The sequence below is a fragment of the Bos taurus genome, chromosome 1 (assembly GCF_002263795.3).
Source record: "Bos taurus isolate L1 Dominette 01449 registration number 42190680 breed Hereford chromosome 1, ARS-UCD2.0, whole genome shotgun sequence".
Classification (NCBI taxonomy): Eukaryota; Metazoa; Chordata; class Mammalia; order Artiodactyla; family Bovidae; genus Bos; species Bos taurus.
Window position 1 is genome coordinate 26,363,112 of NC_037328.1, and position 11,261 is coordinate 26,374,372.

Genomic DNA, 11,261 nt, shown 5'->3' on the forward strand with positions numbered 1-11,261 from the left:
AGACAATATGTCTAAGAAATTATATCAACTTATGAATTATAAAAGAGCTTCCCTGGTGGCTCAGAGGTTAAAGCGTCTGCCTGTAATGCGGGAGACCTGGGTTCGATCCCTGGGCTGAGAAAAGCCTCTTGATGAAAGTGAAAGTGGAGAGTGAAAAAGTTGGCTTAAAGCTCAACATTCAGAAAATGAAGATCATGGCATCTGGTCCCATCACTTCACAGGAAATAGATGGGGAAACAGTGGAAACAGTGTCACACTTTATTTTTTTGGGCTCCAAAATCACTGCAGATGGTGACTGCAGCCATGAAATTAAAAGATGCTTAATCCTTGGAAGGAAAGTTATGACCAACCTAGATAGCATATTCAAAAGTAGAGACATTACTTTGCCAACAAAGGTCTGGCTAGTCAAGGCTATGGTTTTTCCTGTGGTCATGTATGGATGTGAGAGTTGGACTGGGAAGAAGGCTGAGCGCCGAAGAATTGATGCTTTTGAACTGTGGTGTTGGAGAAGACTCTTGAGAGTCTCTTGGACTGCAAGGAGATCCAACCAGTCTATTCTGAAGGAGATCAGCCCTGGGATTTCTTTGGAAGGAATGATGCTAAAGCTGAAACTCCAGTACTTTGGCCACCTCATGCGAAGAGTTGACTCATTGGAAAAGACTCTGATGCTGGGAAGGATTGGGAGCAGAAGGAGAAGGGGACGACAGAGGATGAGATGGCTAAATGGCATCACTGACTCAATGGCCGTGAGTCTGAGTGAACTCCGGGAGTTGGTGATGGACAGGGAGGCCTGGCATGCTGCGATTCATGGGGTCGCAAAGAGTCAGACACGACTGAGCGACTGAACTGAACTGATGAATTATAAATTCCCACATTTAACTAACTGGGAAATGTTCATTTCATTTTATTTCTAACGGCTATATTAATCTTCTACATCTCAATGTAGCAAGACAGCCAAATTAAACATTTTTAAAGCCATAGTCATATATTCAGGTTTTAAACCAAAAGTATTTCCATTGTAGAAAAGCAATAGTCTAATTAATTATAATCTTAGGGATGACATTTTCCTTACTGTGTCTTAATACCTTTCTTAAGCACCTGAAAGAATATTTTAAACTATCTCACCTATTTCTGAATATTCATTGGAAGGACTGATTGCTGCATGTGAAACTCCAATACTTTGGCCACCTGATGTGAAGAACTAACTCATTTGAAAAGACCCTGATGCTGGGAAAGATTGAAGGTGGGAGGAGAAAGAGATGACAGAGGATGGCATCACCGACTCAATGGACATGAATTTTAGTAAGCTCAGGGAGTTGTGATGGACAGGGAGAGGGAAGCCTGGCGTGCTACAGTCCGTAGGGTCGCAAAGAGTAGGATACGACTGAGTGACTGAACTGAACTGAACACCTGTTTCTGAGGTGGAATTGAATCAATTCAATTGGGTTAGGCCAAATGTATTTTAGAGAACTTAGTGATGTGTAAATCTAATACCCTCCAAAAGTAAAATACATAGTGAAACAAACAATAAGGCCCAAATCAACTGATCCGTTTTACTTCCAAATATCAATGTTCTATGATAGTTTATTGTAAACTAGTATTTAGAACTGCCTAAATTTCTATTTCTCTAGTAAAGGAAAAGTTTGGTTCTCTTTCAGAGCTTTCCCCAAATCTCTTTATGAAATTTATAATTTAGGAATTCCTTTCTGCTCTGCTCAGTTGCTCAGTCGTGTCTGACTCTTGGTGACATCATGCAATGTAGCCCGCCAAGCTCCTCTTTCCATGGAATTCTTCAGGCAAGAATACTGGTGTGGGTTGCCATGCCCTCCTCCAGGGGATCTTCTCAACCCAGGGATCAAACCCACGTCTCCCACATTGCAGTTGGATTCTTTACCATCTGAGCCACCAGGAATTCCTTAAGAAAGCATGAAAAATGCTCACTCATATTTAACAGTTTCAATTAAAAAACTATATAACAGGTAATTATCAACAATGATCAGTAATAACAAAGAAAAAAAAAACTTGTAAAATAACCACTTGCTGATTAAGATTGGAAATGAAATTGTGTTAGGGGACGAATTGGCCTGCCTGATAATAAAGGAAAGCATCATACTCCTTCCAAATTTTCTTTCCTTCCTTCATAAAATTGAGTTGTAAACAAAATTCTCCTTTTGATGTAAGAATGAGACAGAAGCATTTTATTTTTTTTATAAATTTCCCCTATCTGTTGCTTTAGTGGCTTACTGTACATTTTAGTGTGTTGTGTTTTCATTTTTATTCAATTAAGATACTCTAGTAAAATTGCTTTTTGATTTCTTCTTTAACACCTTGGTTAATTATAAATATTCAGAAGCATTTTAAAACAACAATTTTAAATTGCTGGGTTCAAATTTAATAATTTTTAAGATAATTTTTTATACCAAAATAAAGAAAGAGCCTGAGCATCTGTTGTGATCCACAGAGCAACAACGCAAAAAGAAGTGTGTCATCCATGCACATTTCTGTCAATTTATTAAAGAATATACCCATCACATCTTAGGATCTAAATCTAAACACACTACTATTATATTGGGGAAAAAAGGAGAAATGAAACAACATAAAATAGATATTATAAAGGAATTATAATTCACAAATCAATTGATATGTTAGTAAATGAAATAGAATAATTAATAAATGTGGGTTTATCAGTTCATCACAATTAAAAACATTTAATCTCAATAATTTGTCACATGTCTGTAATGCTGTTTATAATTCATCTCTTAATTTGAATACAGAAGCTCAGTAAAGAAAAAGTATTGGTGGCTTTATTGAAATAACAGGCAGTTTTTATATGTAAAAATTCCTAAATAATGGAGGAGCTGCTTAAAAAGTCTCTTCTATGACACTGCCAAACAAATATTTTAGAAATATATATGCTCTGATTAGTAGAACAATGCTGAGAGAAGAAACAAAGCTGTTGTTTAATATGATCTAAAATAGATGTTTTTAATCTATTAAATCAATACCTAACTCCAGTGTTCTTGCCTGGAGAATCCCAGGAAGGGGGGAGCCTGGTGGGCTGCCGTCTATGGGGTCATGCAGAGTCGGACACGACTGAAGTGACTTAGCAGCAGCAGCATCACGATTAGTGATACACTATTATTAAATTTGTAAGAAAAAATGCATTTATTTTTTAAAAAATATTATTTTATGTTTTTCTGAATGTGCTGTTTAATGAAATTTGATAGGAAAGACTATTTCAAATACATATTTGGGGAAATAAATGGCAAATCTATCACTGTTTTATGATATTACCATTTATGAGGCAACCCCAAAAAAACTGGCTATTTTCAAGAATATGTAACCAAGTTTTCAAACTGAATAATGAAAAAAATTTTCTTTCCTATACATAACTTGTCAGGAATACAGAGAAAATAATTAATTCATGATAGCCACAAAAATATAAAATATACAAAAATAAAATTAGCAAAAATTGCACAGTACCAGTTTGAAGCAATATATAATGCACACATATATACATGTGTGTACATTCATACAAACACAAGCATGCCATTAAAGAGCAACAACAAACACCAGATAACTAGATGGAAAAATACATGCCATGCTGCATAATGACATTATGCCTGACTATAAAGAGAGTAAATCTGTTCAACTTATTAACCAAATGTTATTCAATTAAATTCCCAATTTTGCACATATACCTAAACATTTTCAGTATTTGATTTTTTCTTTAAAGATATATTACAAATCCAACTTAATTCAAGATAATTAATAGTATTGAACACATGTATACATGTAAGGAAGCCTACTGTGATCATAAATTCAGCTCACAAACTAACATCTTTTGTTTAATTCAAGTTTTACAAATTTCAATTCAGATTCATAAGAATTTATAAATATTATTAGCTAACCTTTCTATGCCCCCTTTTCATTGATTGCATAAATGGCCGCTGTGAAAGAAACTACCCCAAAACAAGCTGTCTATCATAAGTAAAGGTCATGTTGACATTGACCACAATCTATGTGTACTTAAAAATCAATACACACTCAACAGTTTTACTTAGCTCTCCTTCTTTCAGACTGCCATTTGATTCAACTACTTGCAAAAGCCGATCACTATTTTCAATTCCTCCACTTAGACACAAGTCAAAAGAAATGACCAAAAAGAGGAGAGGATTCTCAACCTTATTCCCCAACCCACATTCTTCAAACACAGACACTTCTACCACTCCCTTGACTAAATCTAGATTTTAAAAGATAATGACTACAGACTAGTGCCGTGTTTTCCAATTATTTCAAACCATGACCTTGTTTGATAAAGAAACAAGCAAAAAACAAAACAAAACAAAATCTCCAGAGACCCTGAGAGATTTTCTTTGTGGGCATATCTTTTTCTGAAATCTACCCTTAACTGAGAATCACGACCCAAGGTCTATTGATCTGAGTTGCTAAATTCTTCAGAAAATATTAAAGAGTTAAAAGTTAAGGTTCACTGCATTTCACTCTTACAGTTATCCAATCTTCAAATCAGTTTGCTTGTCAGCCTTTTTAATCACCTGAACTTGTGTGTGTGTGTGTGTGTGTGTGTGTGTATAAAATTGGTGGCCTTCCTTAGTTCATGAACTTGTGTTGGTCTGCACTGAATATTCTTTTTTCAGTAATACTTTTTCAGTAACATTAATGAAATATCATGATAAATATTCATTAGAATAGAAAAAACAATATTTAATAAGCAATTATTTTCTGAAACTAGTTCTTTTAACCATTCATTAGAAACAAATTCTTATTCATTTTAGCAACAACATGATTTTATCACCGTTAACCATATCCATTTCAAATTAAATCTTCACAGACTGAAAATTCTAGTTTTGTCACTATGCAAGTATATGAAAACTGTTTCCTCCCTTGAACCACTTTAGTTTGCTCCCTTTGAACTAACCCCATTGCTTAGATCACACCCATCAACAACAAAAGTACAAAATGCCACCTCCTCTGTTGCCTCTCAGGCCATTTGCAGCTAAAATGGCTTTGAATGAATCACCCCCATGGATCATCTGTTCACATTTATTAAGATAACAGAGAACAAATGATAACATAAAGTGTATTAGCAAAATGATAAATATGCTACCAGAAGCCACACAAGATATCAATGAAATGTCAGGAAGGCAATATGGGACTAGGTCTTACCTGTCAAAAGTTATTTCCAAAATAAATGGACCTTAGGCACATGGCCAATGTTTTCATTTTGGCTGTCTTAATGATCAAAGCAAATCACTGCATGATTGATTCAGCAGTTTCGATCACAATGAGCACCAAAATGAATGGATTAGATGTTCAGCTGTCTTGATCATCTTAAGGAAACAGATATGGCCTCAGAGTTTTTTATTAAAAAAAAGCTGCTATAATCTAGTGGTAGCTGAAAGTGACTAAAATTGTTCCTTCGTATGGAACAGTCCATGGATTATAAACAGTCTACTGGCCATATTCATCCTCTATCAAGTTATCTGACTCTGGATTTCATAATTGAATGTAATGATATAAAAAATGATCACTAATATTTATTGAAGACTTAATGTATGTTATGAGTTAGTTTAAGTGTTTCATAGGTCTTAATTAATTCATACTCACAACAATCCCCTGAAATGGGTATAATTATTACCTACATTTTAAAGATGAAGAAATCAACACATGAGGTCACACTTGTACTACGTCATATAGTTAACTGTGCAAAACTGCTAGTTTTTTATAGCTAGTAATTGAGTCACTCTACTTTCAAGCCTTAATCCCTCATAATATGACTAAAACACTTAACTGAAATAAATATTAAGCCAAAAATTAATGTAGAAAGACAATTTCTATTTATATTGATGTAACTATAAGAATATAAACCTTTTACTTCTAATAAATTAAGAAAAGTGAATAAAGCATATATTATAGTTGATTTGTAATGCCAATAAGGCAAGGTTATGTGTTAATATAATAACATACTAATAATACATAGTCAATTTCAGATAATCCAAGACAAGTGGAGTAAGGGTCATAAATAAACCCAAATCATAAGTAACACTAAGCTATATTTAACTCCGGATGATCAGAGCATGCATAAACTATAGCCCAGGCGTAGGAGAAACCTGACATTTACTCATCACCCCAGCAGGCCTTGAAATTACACAGTTTCTTACTGCTGACCACTTCAAGCTTAAAGAAGGTTCAGTTAAGTGTTGGGGTTGTGTCCCATGGGAAACATAAAGGAACTCCTTCCCTACTCAAGCAGAACAAAAAAAAGGTCTCTGTAATATACTGGCCATAATTAATCAGCTAAGTATCATGGTCAGGATTACTGACACCTGCCTCAACCCAATTATCTGATTTGACCATAAATGGAGTGGAAATAATGATAGGAGAACAAATATATACTTTTGGAATAGGGAAGGCCTTTCTAACAATGTCGTAAAAGCCAGTCAGAAAAAAAAAAAAATCAATAAAGTCAGTTACTTAAACCCCAATTTTCTGTACTTCAAAACCACTGTAGACAAAATCAAAGATAAATGACAAACTGTGAAAATATGTGCAATTCCTATGATGCATTACAGACAAGAGCCAATTTCCCTAAAATATAAAGAACCCACACAAATCAATAAGGTAAAGACAGACAAGAGAAATATGAAAAAGTATGTGACCAAACTGTTCATGCACAGACACACACAACACACGTCATATAAATGGTTCCTAAGTAGATGGCTGAGCGCCAAAGAATTGATGCTTTTGAGCTGTGGTGTTGGAGAAGACCCTTGAGAGTCCCTTGGACTGCAAGGAGATCCAACCAGTCCATTCTGAAGGAGATCAGCCCTGGGATTTCTTTGGAAGGAATGATGCTAAAGCTGAAACTCCAGTACTTTGGCCACCTCATGCGAAGAGTTGACTCATTGGAAAAGACTCTGATTCTGGGAGGGATTGGAGGCAGGAGGAGAAGGGGACAACAGAGGATGAGATGGCTGGATGGCATCACTGACTTGATGGACGTGAGTCTGGGTGAACTCCGGGAGTTGGTGATGGACAGGGAGGCCTGGCGTGCTGTGATTCATGGGGTCGCAAAGAGTCAGACACGACTGAGAGACTGAACTGAACTGAACTGAACTGAACTGAACTGAAGTAGATGAAATACTATTCTATATCATCCAGAAGGAAAAAAACAAATTAAAGCTATTTTGATACATCAGATAGGCAAACACTCAACAACAAAAAATTAAAAATTGATTTTACACTATTAGTGAAGTTTTCAGAGAAATGGGAATTAGTTTGCCTTACTGGTGGGACAATAACTTCTTCAAGTGGTAAGAAGAAAAATGTGGCAATATCTAACAAAGTTACAGATTCATATACCTTTTGACACAGTGACTTAATTCTAGGAATCTATCTTGCCGGTATTCACTGTAGCACTGTTTGCTGCAATAAACAGATTGGAAACCATATAAATAATATTAGAAAGGAATGTGATGAAGTATTACACTATTCAGACAACTAAATACTACCCATATATAATGAAAAAGAGGAAGTTCCTTATGCATCGGTATCAATATGTATAACAGGCTACCATGTGTATAAAAAGCATGCCTTTAATTTTCATACACTTAAAATTATTTTTGGATAAATGATCTCTGAAAGGATTCCCCCAAAAACAAATAATTTGGAGCTTTCCTTGGAGAACTAGGAAATCAGGAAACTTTTACCATAGATTCTTCAGAAGACTCTTAACACTAAAATTGCAAATGTCTTAACTATCTAACAATTTATTTAAAAACAGCAATTTTATTTTCAGATCTGATAATCAGTGCTTCATTCACTCTCTGATTAAGAACTGAGACTCACCTTCCATGAGGCCATATTTAAATTCATGATTTCTTTCCCAGTAATGCAGTACATCTCAGCAAAAGACTGTTACAGAGGAGTGAATCTTTTTTTAAAAAGATACTTTACTCAGTACTCTTGTTTTACATACTTGAACTCCCCAAAGCTCTTTGGTGTCCCATTATTATATAAGTTATCCTTGTAGAGATAACAGCATTTGGCATCATCTAGGGCAAAAAGGTACTAGGTAAACATGTCTCAGAGAAAGTATCTTTCAGTAATAGCTAATTTCTCCAAAATTACTGAAATAATAGCTACAAACAACTTCCCTGTAGCTCAAACGGTAAAAAATCTGCCTGCAATGCAGGAGATCAGGGTTCGATTCCTGGGTTGGGAAGATCCCCTGGAGAAGGGAATGGCAATCCACTCTAGTATTCTTGCCTGGAGAAAAGCCTAGTGGGCTATAGTCCATGGGGTTGCAAAGAGTCAGACACGACTGAACAACTAACACACACACACACACACACACACACACACACACACACACGCACTGTGATTTAGAAACAAATGGTACAATATAAAAGAAAGCCAACTTTCCTTGTTTTTCACAGATCTATAGCAAAACATAATTTTGGAGACTAAAGTTCAAAAAGAATCCCTTTGAAGGGAATAAAATATATATGCAACAGAGTAATCATCAGGTCACCGGCCAGTGTAATAAATTACACTTTTAACAGATTGAGCGAAATGACACAAAATTAATTGAATGAAAGTTGAAATCCTGATTTCACATTTATGAAATAAATTCAGTCTCCTGTAGACAATTCAGTCTACCGATATAATCTTTAGTTTATCTATAAATCAGAGTATGTAGGGCTTACCTATGCATGTGACCAAAAGGGGGAAAAAAAAAAAAGCACAAAGAAGACTGTAAGGAACTCAACTGAAGTCACATTATACTAGTATCAGCATTTTGAAAAATAAATTGTGATCCTTCAATTTAGATTCATTACACTTCTTTAAACTGCTGTGTTTGTGTTCACTTTCCATTTAAAAATTAACTCATCTTTTCAAATTCACTTTGTCCACACTCAGGTACTATGAGTGAAATGCCAATTTGACACACTTTGCTAAGAAACTGAAAGCATATTTAGCTAGGATCAAATGAAACTCAGACCTCAGCCTTCTCAATCATTTCCTCCTAAGAGAATGTGTTTGTGATTTTGAACTCAGTAAGGATTTCTGACCTTTAGCAGTCTACAAGTATTTTGGGGTACCCCCCTTTTCTGGATTATCCAACTGTTTAATATATTCTCACAGAGTCTTTTGGCCTTTTAAAGTTGAAAAGACCTATTAGAAAAGAAGTTTGTGATTCACCATAGTTTTACAGGAACAAATAAAAGGTCAAAAGACCCAAGCCCAGAGATGACAAGATAGCTAACTGGCAAATCAATACTAGTCTCTGTGTTGGTCATGACGAAAGATTTATGAGCAAAGGGCAAGTCAGTTAGAGGGTTCAGGGAAACCTTGTGCTTGGGCAAAACTGCCCTCTCTGATCTTTTATCTCACCTGAAAATCCACCTGTCTTGCATCACGGTGCTCAATATACACATCACAAAATACAAGTTTAAAGTCAAGCTCTAACATTGAAAATATTTTAAATGCAAGTTTTCCCATATATTTTCATTTAAATCAAGAAAGCATGCATTCAGTAAATAATAGAAGTGAGGATGGTCTCATGGTTAATAATTAAAGAATCCAGCTCCCGCTGGGATATAAGAAACACCTTGAAATTCCTCCAGATCATTTTCTGTGGAAAATGGAAGATGTAGGGTTAAATGCATCACCAAAAGACATGTGTATTATCTTAATAGGTCAACACTATTTTAAAAGATGGCTCTATATTTTAAGTAATTTTGTTAAAAGAACACTATATGAATTATGTTATACTTCTAGAAGTTGAAGAAAAAAATTGGTCAAAATTTTACTTGTTTAGAATGTTGACACTCTCCCTAAGGACTAATTTCAAAATAGTTTCTTGGTAGATATGTATTCCTACCCTTTCTAATAAGGGAGCCACTAGTGTGAATTAATTATGAGTTATGATGAGCTCTAAGTATAAAATTCACACAGACTTTGAAGACTGAGTATAGAAAAGGATATTGAGCTCATTGCTGCTGCTCCTAAGTCACTTCAGTCATGTCCGACTCTGCGACGCTATGGACAGCAGCCCACCAGGCTCCTCTGTCCATAGGGTTCTCCAGGCAAGAATACTAGAGTGGGTTGCCATTTCCTTCTCCAGTTGAGCTCATTAATCACTTTTGTATTGACTAAACCTTAAAATGCCATTACTATTTTGGATATTGAGGTGAAATATATTTGAAATGAAATAGATATTTAAATAAAATGTCTTATTAGGACTAATTTCATTTTTTTCTTTGCAATGTAACTACCATAACATTTAAAATTTCACTGGAGCTCACATTCATACCCTACAATATATTTTTATTTTCCATTGAAATCTGATTGCATAGGTTATTGTGTGTGTGTGCATGTATGCTCAGTTATGTCCGACTCTTTACAACCCCATGGACTATAGCCCACTGGGCTCCTCTGTCCTGAAATCTTCCAGGCAAGAATGCTAGAACAGATTACTCCAGGGGATCTTCTGGACCTGGGCAGTGAACCCATGTCCCTTGAGTCTCCTTCACTGGCAGGCAGATTCTTTACCACTGTACCACCTGGGAAGCCCTTCTATATTCCTTTATGTATATTTCAGTGTGAGTAATATATGTGCAGACATGTATGTATATACATATACATATATAGATTTTCCAAAGAAAAGAAAAATGTTTATTGGAAAGGGATTGATTAAATGAAAAAAAAAAAACACTTTCATAAAGTGAGTAGAAATTTTTCTTAAGCTACTCTGAAAACTATACCAACAAATGCAGTCTTGGAATGGCAGAGGTTCAAGAATAGTTCACTGGAACTAAGCGTAATGCCCAGCATGTCTGGGGAGACTCCAGAGGAGAAAGTGATAGCATGTCTACATGCTTTAATCCCCTGGTAGCACAGGCAATCTCTCTGGAGGACTGCAATAAGCTTCCTTTCCAGATAAGGCGATACTGGTGCTTATGAAGAAAAGCTTTAAAATCCGTGCAGTAAATCACTAAAAAAAAAAAAAAAAACAATGTGTTCAGAATTCTTAAGGCAAGTAAATTATTTTTCCTGGACTACAGTAGTGTGCTTCACTTTGCTGACTCATAAAGGTGGCCCTGGGAGACTCTGAAATATTGGAATTCTGCTTATTTTTATATAACATCAACTGGACATCTAAATTAGCTCCAAAGATTTATCTTCCTCTGCCAATGCCCCAGGATGAGGCTTCTTCTTGCCACTAAACACTAGGG

General features: G+C 35.4%; 1 protein-coding gene across 10 annotated transcripts in view; it reads right to left on the minus strand.

The window, feature by feature from the left end:
* Window positions 1–11,261, minus strand: part of ROBO1 (roundabout guidance receptor 1) — a 1,295,994-nt gene that overhangs the window by 246,593 nt on the left and 1,038,140 nt on the right. The gene's annotated exons all lie outside the window — the stretch shown is intronic.